This window comes from Ambystoma mexicanum, chromosome 14, assembly GCF_040938575.1.
Source record: "Ambystoma mexicanum isolate Mex_15411 chromosome 14, UKY_AmexF1_1, whole genome shotgun sequence".
Classification (NCBI taxonomy): Eukaryota; Metazoa; Chordata; class Amphibia; order Caudata; family Ambystomatidae; genus Ambystoma; species Ambystoma mexicanum.
The window spans coordinates 64,114,466-64,126,669 of record NC_090940.1 but is presented as its reverse complement, the minus strand read 5'-3'; positions in this window follow the sequence as shown (position 1 = coordinate 64,126,669).

The window sequence follows — 12,204 nt, the reverse complement described above, 5'->3', positions numbered from 1 at the left end:
CAAGTACAGGCCAATTTTGTTTTCAATGTTTAAATATCCTGTTTTTCATGTGACAGTGATCTTTAATTCCTCCTTCAATAGTAAATTTAAATGCTGCTTATCCATTGGTAATGACAGGTAGTCCCTTCTCCACATGGCTCCTTAATTGTACTGTAAAAACAAAAACAAAGGCCAGGAAGTGTTTGTTTCAGTGTTTAAAATGCCTGGCTTTCAGGTGAAAGGGAATTTGGTTTGGGGACTTTAAATGCACCCCACAACAGACCTAATTCTAATAAATGATGCAAGCCCTCGAAATCTAGCCATGTTCATGATGCCTGTGCCAATATGTGCCAGTACTTGCACTGTAAGTACTCACTCATGATGGTTGTACTTGATAAGGCCAATATTGTGCTGTAAGAAGAGGTATTCATGCTGGCCCTGCCAAAATAGTCCAGTATTTCCCTGTGGCACAATCGCACACATACACGTAGAAAGTGTATTTACATGACCCAAATACACAAACATTCTCACATGCACTCAAAAATCTGCACACATACCCACATGAGTGTACACGTTCACACACATTCACACATTTTTAACACTAACCTTTCAATGCACTGCAACCTGCTGGCCTTGGTCCCTTGCTCTGCCAGGAAAGGAACAGCCCTTGGAGACTGCACGCATCAACAAGAAGGAATTAGTGAGGATGATTGACACTTAGCTAACTGAGTCCCGCCCCAGCACAGCTCGTCGGAACACATGTAATGTATTGTAATGTAAAGTTGTCAGGATACCGGCAAATGCTATTACCGTTTGCAGCACTCGGTCCGGTGGCATTGCCACTGGATTACGAGTGCCGGAGGGATGATAATGATAATGATGTGTTATTTATATAGCGCCTTTATCCGAAGTGCTTTACAGAGCACATATTTACATACAATAAAACCTAACCAAAATTGGTACTCATTTATCTACCTCGGAAGGATGAAAGGCTGAGTTGGCCTTTGCCGGGATTCGAACCTGCGACCTACAGATCACGCTCAGATTGCAGCAGTGAGTGCTCAACCTGCTGAGCTATCTTACGGGATGGCGTCAATACCCATTCATGGAAGCCCATGGGACTCCATGAGGGGATTTACTGTCATTACCGGCACTGGCAATAAGGGCATTTTTTGCGGGTAGCGCGCCTTCCTTAGGTGCCCCAATGGCAAACCCAGAGTCGACCGGCACTTTTTTACCGGACCGGCAGACATGGAATGAGGGCCAATCTGTCGCTCCTTTTTTCTACCTTGAGGATACAGGCAATTAACAGACAGCGATTTGGACCTCTCTTTACTGAAAATCTCCCTTTTCTTGTGAGACTGTTGATCCCCGTAGGACAACACCTTCCACTGTATCCCATACTTGGTTAATGCACTGTTAAGGATGGCTGTTAGCCATTTGTTAATTATTTAAGTGCCTAGTTTCGAACTAATGAAGATTAAGTATGATTGTAAATTGACAGTACCGAGTGGTTGCTTTGTTCTGTATTTTCTTGTGTGTTATCCATCATATAGCAAAGTGCCATTTGTACTGATGTGAATGTCATTTGTTTAATAACAACATGTTGTGCTAAAATCTCCCTCTGATTTTCACTAATAATGATCAGTTATCTACTCAACAGGCACACAACACAGAACAAAAGTCCTCTTTTTTGGGGGCCAATTTGGGAGAGGACATAGGTATAAATGAACACACAAAAAGGTCCCAAATAGCTACCCTTCGATGTTGCAACAACTGGGACTCACGATTACCACACAGAGTGAGATATCATCTTTATAAACATATATCAAAAGATGAGGAGGGTCGGGTGTATACAAAAATATGAAATTTATTCAAAAAACATAATAACACTCAGACCACCTGGTCATGAGAGTTAACAAACAAGAGCTAATATAAGATCAAGAATCCATTTCATGTGTGATCATGACTTGAGCCTCCCATAGCAGTGTCAGAGAGGAAGGATAGCTTCTCTATATTTGCTTAGCTGTGACACAGAATAAAGCTGATGTTAGTAACCAGTGGGTGACTTATCTTCATGCATTTGTTTGAACTTCATATATGCATCAGCCCCCACATGAAGAGATGTGTCTTGATTCACATTTGCTGCATACAGGATTCAAGAATGTATGCAGTCCGATCGCATCTTCAAGATGACTGCGTTTCCAAACAGTTCAGCAGTGATACAAAGATCCGGCAGAATCGTCTTACTGTGCAGATACTGGCTTGATCAAGGGACCTGTGCCTGTGATTCATGTCTCAGACACTGTCGTATCTATGGAACGGGATGGACCTCATGTTTCGTCTTGAGAGATGTGTTTCCATATGTTGTGTTGGTCTCGCTTGTCTGCCGCTTTGTTCGCCGGTCGCGTCTGAAGTGATTGCTGAACCGTTTGGGAACGCAGTCATCTTGAAGATGCGATCGGACTGCGTACATTCTTGAATCCTGTATGCAGCAAATTTGAATCAAGACACGTCTCTTCATGTGGGGGCTGATTCATATATGAAGTTCAAACAAATGCATGAAGATAAGTCACCCACTGGTTACTAGCATCAGCTTTATTCTGTGTCATAGCTAAGCAAATATAGAGAAGCTATCCTTCCTCTCTGAAACTGCTCTGGGAGGCCCAAGTCATGATCACACATGAAATGTATTCTTGATCTTTTATTAGCTCTTGTTTGTTAACTCTCATGACCAGGTGGTCTGGGTGTTAATATGTTTTCTGAATAAATTTCATATTTTTGTATACACCCGACCGTCCTCATCTTTTGATATATGGTTATGAAGATGATATCTCACTAATAATGATCATTCACACAGTGAATGTGAGTGAAACCTCTCTTTGTCCAATTTTTTAACTCTTTGATGTAAGGAACCTTGCTTGTGAAAAGTGAAAGACGATGGTGACTGACCCACAGTATAGATGCTTGTGCAGCACATGGGCAGGACTGTGCTACATAGCAAGGCAATTCTAGGCAGCCGGTCACAGTGTCAACGGGCGTGCCTTGCCATCGGGGAGGGCACCAGACTGGCTCAGCAAGCATGACATCTGGTTCCTCTACAAGGGAGAAGAAGGCAGCATTGGTACCTCGCTTGAAGCGTCAGAAATCCTTGCATCGGCCTATCACATAAGTCACTGTGGTAGAAATATCCGCCACCGCAGTTCAAAAATGAGAACTGGGGGATCAATTCATGGAAGGGTTTTATAATGGCGCAATCCCATAGGAACACGTTCTGTCAATCAGGCCCTAAATGTGTACTTTAATGTGAACTTCCTTTGTAGAGGAGCAGGTAAATGCCTCTACAGGAAGTCCCACCCCCTACCTCCCATATGTTGGAAGCCTGAGATTGTGCCATGTTTGACACCTGTATGTGAGCCAATTCCGCAGCGAATATTCGAGAGAAGATATCCTCTGAGAAAACCCTATCAAATGTATTCCCGAAGAGATGACAATATGAGGGAAGAACTGCCCGAAGGAATGTGAAAAAGAGTGAAACAGGACCCAGAAAATACTAGCTGAAGAGAAAGTATGGATTATACAGAACCTGGTGACGAAGTTAAGAATTGAGTAAATTTCAAATGCAATGTATTAAATTGTAAAGGTTTGTTTCTAATTGTAATAAGAGATTAAACCAAATACAATTAATAAAAAATGCAGAAAAGATTGCATGTATGCAAAGTATTGCAGAAAAGGGAAGCCATTCAATGACTGTACAGATGCTGTAACGCAAGTAGACTAAGTTGCTCATAGAAGATGGCTATACGTAGTGAATAGACTGCAGGCAAAGCCACCATTGTATTGAAACTGGACATCTGTTTCATAAAATTAGTAAGATAGGGCCCATGGAAAAGAACGGCTGAGAACTGTGTCACAGCACGAATAAGCTGAGATTGTGGGAACAAACAGGGAGGCTGTTTGGCCCGGTATCTAAGCTGAAGCAGCCAAGACTGGTTATCTATTCTTGAAGGCGGTGAATGTGAGAAGCTGAATCATCCCTTGTTAAGGTGCAAAGAAAGAACACCAAGCGTGTCAAGTTTTATTCATTTAAGAAAGTTTTAATGCTGAAAAATGGCCCAAATCGTGGTCTCCTGTCATGTGAACCAAGGATGGAAATAGAGTTGGTCAAGGAGACCTAGAACAATGATAGTGAGTGCTTGCAGGCCCATATATTCCCACAGACAAGTATACTTTGCAAGGCCAAGTTCAAAGACAATCTGCATGGCAGAAGGCTTGGGTGATGAGAGATGAAGGGCTAATAGGGTGGGGAGGTAAAGTCACGTCCACCTCCTGGTACCTGGGTATGAGCTTACATGCTTCAAAGTGAACCGAATGTTCCAGACATGGCGTGAGCATGCCAACCAATTGTAGAGGGACGTAAAATAAAGGGCCTTATAGTTTGAGAGCCAATGATATACTGTGCACTTAATAGGGTTGAAGATGACATGTTTTTAGAGGTAGACATAAGTTGTCCACCTAACAGTAGATAACCCATCACAATCGCAGCCCTTATAGAACGTATATTTTGATGTTCCCCTTGAGCCTATCACAACCCCTTGTAGATTTTTCTCATTTGCCACGCAGAATGGTGTCATGTATGACAAGTTTGCAGTATATAAATGTGCTTTTAAGATAAATTCAATGAGAGCTCGAGCGAACATCCGTTGGTGTCTGTTGTAACTCACGGTTTTAGATAATTAATATTAAAACAGAACCGTTGTCATCTTTCTGGGTTTGTTTGATTATTTGGTGCCAGAGTTATTCTGCTTCCCCATCCATTGCATGCACGATACCCAAACGGCCATTGCTCAACTTTTTGAAACTGCATTTTCTCCTTAAGGATCTCCATTGCTTTTTTTCTTATATTCTGATTTTTTGTTGCTTGTATGAACAAGACTTTTTTCCCATAAGGGATTAGACTTTTTGCATCATGTGCGATAATGGATTTGACCAAGGTGCAAGATTATGAAAAAATTATGACTTTTCTTATACAAATAACTCAGAAGATGGATGAGGTGTTTAAAGTTTTATATTGCGGCGTCTGGGAAAGCTTAAAATAGAGCCTTTTGGAGAAAGAGCATATTGCGACTTCCGTTTAGCCGGCTAGCATCCCCAGAAGTGCACAGGACTGCTGACTGGGACTTTGGGGTTGGAGCAAACACAGGCGAAAATGCTTCTAACAGCGACTTTGTGCCAAACCCTGATCGAGACAAACTGGCGTATTGCACAAAATGTGCACTAGTGATACAAAAGGACAAATCCATTTTGTGCTATTTTTGCTGTTTGCGAAATAGGACATGAAGAAAACAGGTTTTGCTTCAGTAAAGATTGCATTTTTTTATATTAGGGGAAATGTAGTAGGCTTGGCACAGAAGCTTTTGTTATTCAATTTTTAAAATATTTTTCAACTCCAAAATACAAAACCTAGGGCCACGCAGAGTAAGGGCCTCATCACAAGTTGGGCGGTATCCCGAATGGGATACTTCCCAATAGTATTTGCGTTAGCGCCCACCCGTCCGGTGGTATTACCGCCGGATCATGGGTTGGGCGCTAACTGTTACTCCCCATTCCCATTTTCGGCACATTTACTGCATACTAATACCGCTGGCAGTAATTGCACCAAAAATGGGAATTTTTCTGGCGTATTTACGGGAAAGCACACAAGACTCGAGATTGGGCAGACCCTTAAATGAGGCGGTAACACTGTTACCACCACATTCAAGGGCTGCTGCCCAACTCGTGATGAGGCCGTTCATATTGATGCCATATTGAAAAATCACCCCTTTCCGCTGTACCTGTAATCCTCTACAATCTCCTTAATGCTTGCTGGTGAGAAATGGAACGTGAATTTCTGCCCATAGTTCATTAGTTTATCTATGGTTTTGTAGCCAGGGATGTGCAAAATTGGATTTGGTGAACCTCTGCACAAATTGTCAAATGACACAAAAATGATTACATCTTTTCTAGTTTAAAAACAAATGTGATTGATAGGTTGTGCTAAATAATATTGACACACAGTATTTTTGTGTTATCAAGACCCAAAGAAGTGTTGTAAAACAATTCAGCAAAGGCACTGCTGCAAGAGATTTTCTGGTATGCAGTGATAAAATCGTGGCAAAAATGCTGGGGTCTGACCCGTTAAAGGTGTACCCCATTACAGCATTTACGGGGGCCAGGGGTGCGGGGGTGTCCCTCGCTCCCCTTAAATAGTATAATGGGTCCGTGGGTTGCAGGGGTTTCCCCCGCATCCTTGATATGGATTGTGGCGGCAAAACCACAGCCTTTTTGCCGCGATTTTAATGCATGGAACCGATTTTCTCAGCAAACTGATCAATGTTCGCTAAGTGTACAGCAAAATATATCTGCATTTGGTTTTGACCAGCAAAGTGATTTTTTTCATTTACTGGTCTAGGAAAACACAGAACTAAACATTTGCTTCAGATTATTTTGGCAAAGTAAATGAATTCTCTTTTGTAGAGGAGCAGGTGGATGCATTTTCCCTAGCTCCCGCCCCTCACTGGCATCATATAGGAACAGCAGAGGAAGAGCTCTATATGGGACCCCATGTGTTGTCACTATACCGCATCGAGTTTATGAGACGTGATACGCACTCAGGTCAACATACCGAATGTTCCCTCGTACTGAAAGATTGGAAGGATGTCAGCACCACCTTTGGACATCATGTAGTGCTGAGTGAAATCTGACGAGGGCAGAGTGATGTCATGAAGAAGATATACAAGGACATACTGAAACGATATGGAAATACTTAAGAGTAACGATGTAACTGAAGTGACAAGAGAAACATGTACGAAATGATAAAGTAATATCTACAAAGAAGATGAATCAACTTGCTGGCCAATAAGTGTAAAAACGCAGTAACGCAAGGTAGATAAGACATAGAAGTTTGCTATAGAGGAAAATATAACAGGCCTAGGGCAGCCATAATTGGAAGATCGATGTCGGCTTGTGTCAAGACTCAATTCAGCTACCTCAGAGACAGACAAGGGATGCAGAGTCAGGAGACGTTGGAGAAATAGCTTTGTGTGCAAAATAAAGAAAAGTCTGTGTTAGCCCGAGATCAAGGGAGTATTTTTGAGGAATAGTTGCAGGGCACAGGGAGATGCAGACGAATAAGTTATGTAAGTAAGACGTATTTCTCTGAGATTAAAGAAGAACAAAACATTTGCAAGCGCCAAGTATCAGACAATTAACAGTGGATAAGGTCTATACAAGATGCAGTGAGCAAGTCTCTAGATGCCAAGAGCAGCAAGAACACCCAGTATAAGTAAATTAAAAAGCAGTAAATAGGAGGTTGAAAGGTCTCCTCACACGTGATTCAGAAGTCGAAAACAAGGCCTATTCATTAAGCATCGGAGGACGATAGCGATGTGCTTACACTCCTTCAAATATCCCAGAACAGAGAGAAGACTACAAGGTCAACTACAGATGGGAAAATGTGGCTTATGGCCAGACGGATGAGAGATGAGGGATTAATCTGACATGATTCAAGCATCTGGGTTTGGTTTTGCTTATGTGCTGCTAACAAGCCAAATGTCCAAGGGTGGGTGAGAATGCCTACCAATCAGAGGATCTATGGGGCAACATGCTACACAATGTTGCATAGACCAATCTGCCGCCATTTTCTCTGCTATAATCAGTATTTTAAGTATTTAGAAGTAGTTTGAGGCGTGCCCTACAGAAAAGGGGCAGCCAATGAAGTACAAACCCATATGAATACTATAGGTATATATGTTCCCCTAACCAATCCTTCCCTTCAATAGGTTTTACAGTTTGCCAAGCAGGATGACATCATAGATGACGCATATTGGGGTATATAACTTCTGTATAATCAAGTTTGTGTGTGAGTGTGTGAGCATCAGTCTGACGTCTGCCCTGCTTTATTACATTGAGAATAAAGTAGTATTTGCCATATTTTGCTGGAGTTTTCCACTTGCTGATAAAAAGTCTGAACATTTGCTTGTCAGCTGAATAATTTCCTGCAATGGCGCTAGAGTCAATATTGGAAAAAAGGAATCAAAATTTCATGAAGTGAAAAATTATGAATTTGAAAACATTCTGCAGGCTGCATTTGAAAAGCTGGAGTGGCTCTAGTAAACCTGCCTTTTTACACCACGACTCATGCCCACATTCATAGAGGCAGAGAGATCAAGAGTGAGAGGGGGATAGAGAGAGGAGTAGAGAGAAAGAGAGAGAGAAGGAAGCAGAGGCAGAGAGAGAGCAGCTGGTTGAATTTAAAACCCTTATCATCTTTGCAAATGCATTATGCTTCCGTAGAGTGTTGAAACGCAAATGTCCTATGCATTATATAAAACTGAATACGATTGTTCCAACATGCTAAGGGAACTGGGGCACATCTGATAGTGACTTGGCCAAGGTCACACAATATGGAGTAAGATGAAAGCAGAGCTGGGAATACGGGTAGGCTCAGTGACTCGCAGATGACTATTTAGCTACTGCTGTCTCTCCGTGGGCACACTGCTGCTATTATTCATGCAACTTTTCCAATGTGGTCGATTTGGAGGGAATCACTGGAAATATTCCATTGTTCTCGAAAAAGGCAAAGTTTTGCGTTTTAAGGCATCAAAACTCATTATCGGCCTCATTACGAGTTTGGAGGTAGCCACCCAATCTGGCTAGTAGGGAGCTACCCCCAAACTCGGGTCCGGCTCTGGGTCCCGCAAAAGGGAACTTACCGGGCCATTCTGACCTAGGAGGGCCCGGTAATTCCCTTTGGCGGGACCTGGAGCCGGTACGCCCCCATTCCCATTTCAGCCCCCATAGGGCTCAAAGGGTATGGGGAGGATGGTAGCAGCGATGCAGTTCATAACGGTACCGTTGCTACTATCCTGGTCTGCTCACGGGTGCCGCTCTGCACGCCTTGTCTGACCAGGTGTGCAGAGCGGCCCCCGCGAGCAAACTCGTAATGTTGCGGAATGGCAACAACAGTGACGGTAGCACTACCAGCGCCCTTGTTGCCTTACCGCAACAGTTGTAATGAGGCCCAATTGTGATTTACTGTTCTGTATTGTTGTTTATCTGGTTGCAAATGGACAGTGTGGAGTTTGAGAGGTGTTGTTTGGGGTGCGCCAGCTACTCTATGCATTCGTTGAGTCCTGCTGGGAGGAATGGGCAAGGAATACTATCCAGAGCCCGGCAGATCACAGCTTAATGAACAGTAGGCCTGTGCAGTGAATGTGAAGAGACATGTGCCAGTCTGGGAACTACCAGGCCCTGGCAATGATGGCTACTATACAGTAACAGTACAGAAGAGTGGCCTAAATTCAGCAATAGGAAATGCTAGCATAAGACAATGATAAGAAAAGATTTTTAATGTTCTTGAAATAATACAGTTATGTTGTACCTTAGAGGAGTACTGTTAATCTGATTTGTATATTGCAAAGGTGATTACGCCCCAGTAATCAGAAATTCTTCAATTTAAATGCCCTTTGTTAAAAAAAAAAAATGAAATAAGGTTTAAAATAAGGTGGAGGAAAGCTAATATTAGATAGTAATCTGCAGGAGCAGAGAAACACCTGAAGAAGGCAGGAAAGACTACCGCTCACAGAACATGATAGTTTTCCTTTCTACTCTATGGTGTGCCAATTTCAAAAATGTGAACACATCTTAGAATGAAAGAAGCACACCGAGAATAGCAAAGAGCAAAGCCTGCTTCTTCTCCACATGGAGCCTTTGCTCTTGTTGGGAAGGGAATGACCCCATCCTACCCCCATAGGTGCTTTAGTGTGAGGCGAGTCCCATTGGAAGACCTGTGATACACCAGGGGGAGAGGGGTGGTCTTGAGGCCCCCACACAATGATGATATTGTGTGAAATGTCAATGTTTACGGGTTATTTGTAGCCACTTTGCGTTGGCATTTGTCTGGAATCCGGGGTGTATAATTGCTGAAAAGAACATTGCTGTTCTGCTGAACAACCTGTGAGCTGGAGGTATTTCATCGAGCGCCACCTCGGACCGACCCCACAAATAGTTGTCTCTTTTCACTCTTCTCAGTACACTGTTTTTTGTTATAGTGTAGTCTGTAGTGTATGGCGTTGGTGTTAATGATCGTTTCTTCCTCCTTCTCCCTTCATCCATTTTGGGAAACCTATTTATGTTCCTGTGCGTTTTAGGTACTACCAGTGAGGGTATGTTGACATGCGCCAAGGAACATACCCCACCCCAGTTCGGTGGGAGTTTCTCGTATGCCTTAGAGCCACATGCCCAATAGTGGTCCATTAGTACTGCCGTTCCTGTCCCCATTTGCGATATCTTCTCTATTCTTCTGCATCCCTCCTTGCGTCCCACCTCCTCGTGCCATCTTGTTGGTAGCATAGGGCAGGCATGGTCAAAGGTATTATCGATAATGGTCCATCTTCCTTGTGCATCCATGTCAGCAGGCTTGCACTTTTGGCCCATTCCTTGAGGCACTTTATCGTTTTCTTCTTGGGCCTTACTTACTGCCACCTTAGTTAAAGTCAATCCTTGCTCCCTACCACTCCATCTTCTCATTCATCCTTTGTGTATACCTTCCCATTCACCAATATCTGTGGTCGTTCCCAGCAGCCAGGCTCTCCTCCTATCTCCTTTGCTCCCCACTTGCATGGTAGATATTGTAAAGTCACTTACTTAGTTTCCCTCTTTTCTGGACCGTCGGTAATGTACCAAAGGGCTTCTACCTGCTGCCAGTAGTTGTCCATCATCAGTAGCGTTTCTATGAAGTAATCTTCGTAGGGGAATGTGTCTTTAGATCGACACCTTAGGGTCTCTGTCTTCCCTTGGAATATTTCCTGCGCCTGGAACATTGCGAGGTATAAAAGGCACTGTGCTGTGGCCGCTGATATTTCCGTTGCCACATAGGTCATGGAGGCACCCATGGCATATGGGATCAACGAGCAGACATAGCAGCTCTCCCTTGTTGCATCTTTACCTATTTTGGGTATATGTTTATATCACATGTTTTTGGCTATGTGTGCGGCGTCTGTGGGATAAGTCTTTACTCTGCTTGTGTCAGTACCCACACTACGTTTACGTCTTTTTACTTTAGCTGTAGTTGTATAAATTCTGCCAGACATAATAGCTTCTCCGGCTTGGGTCGGGAGATGTTAGTAGTCGAAGCACTGGAAGCATGCAAGGCAGCAAAGAAGTACCAACAACCAAGCATGAACATACCCACCCCCAGTAACAGCAGCACAGCTCTTATAGCAATTTTTATTAACCGCGTCATTTTACATGTTCTTTTATTGGTGCCGTAGCTGATGAGGTGATAAAGTTGCCCACCTGAAAATCGTGATAAAAAGCATCATTATGTTAGTACTTGTAAGTATCTTAAGCTCCACAAACTAGACAATAATTTAGTGCCCATACAAACATTTCATCCCAGAACTTCCGAACTTGTTGCAGCCTAAGAATTGGAAGGATAGTGTGAAGCTGTGGATATGTTTGGTTCAAATACTCGAGAAATGTGTAATAGTATATTCGGGGTGGGCGTGGTCTAGTGCAGACACTACTCTGGATCACGTGGATATATTGGTGGGACAACGCTTCCGGGTAGTCAGTGGAGGGCAGCATCTTGCTACTTTAGTCTAACGACTTCACATCAACATTTACAATCGCAATCTGCATGTGCGGAGGAAAAGAGAGAACATCAAAATAGTGTTACACAGTGTATTCCTGATGGGATTGTGCATGCTGTATCGTCACTTATTCATTAGTGGATGATCTTTCCACTGGGTACTCCACACAAGATGATACAACATTTACACTTTCACATTGCATTGTGTTAGCACTAAGGGCAATGTTCTATTTTATCAACAACCTGTACCAACACAGAAGTGGGTATGTCAGCTACTTGTGAGCATCTGATCATTGGGTGGCCGGTGCGTTCTGGGGAGCTGTGGTCTATATGTCCATCAACGTTTTCATTACTTGCAATTGGGGCATTACCACTGTCTGGGGTGTTATTTATTTGTAGGCTATCAGGGCTATCTACTTCTGAGGGACGGCTTGGATCCGTTGTGTCTCCTTTGTAAATCTTTGTGTCTTGGATATGGTTCCAGACTGATCGTCCCTCCACATTTTTTGCCCTATCAGATACTTCCACTACAGTGTTGGGCCCAGTGAAGCACTGTGGGTTCCAGAATCTGCTATGGTTCTTATCCCCCTTTT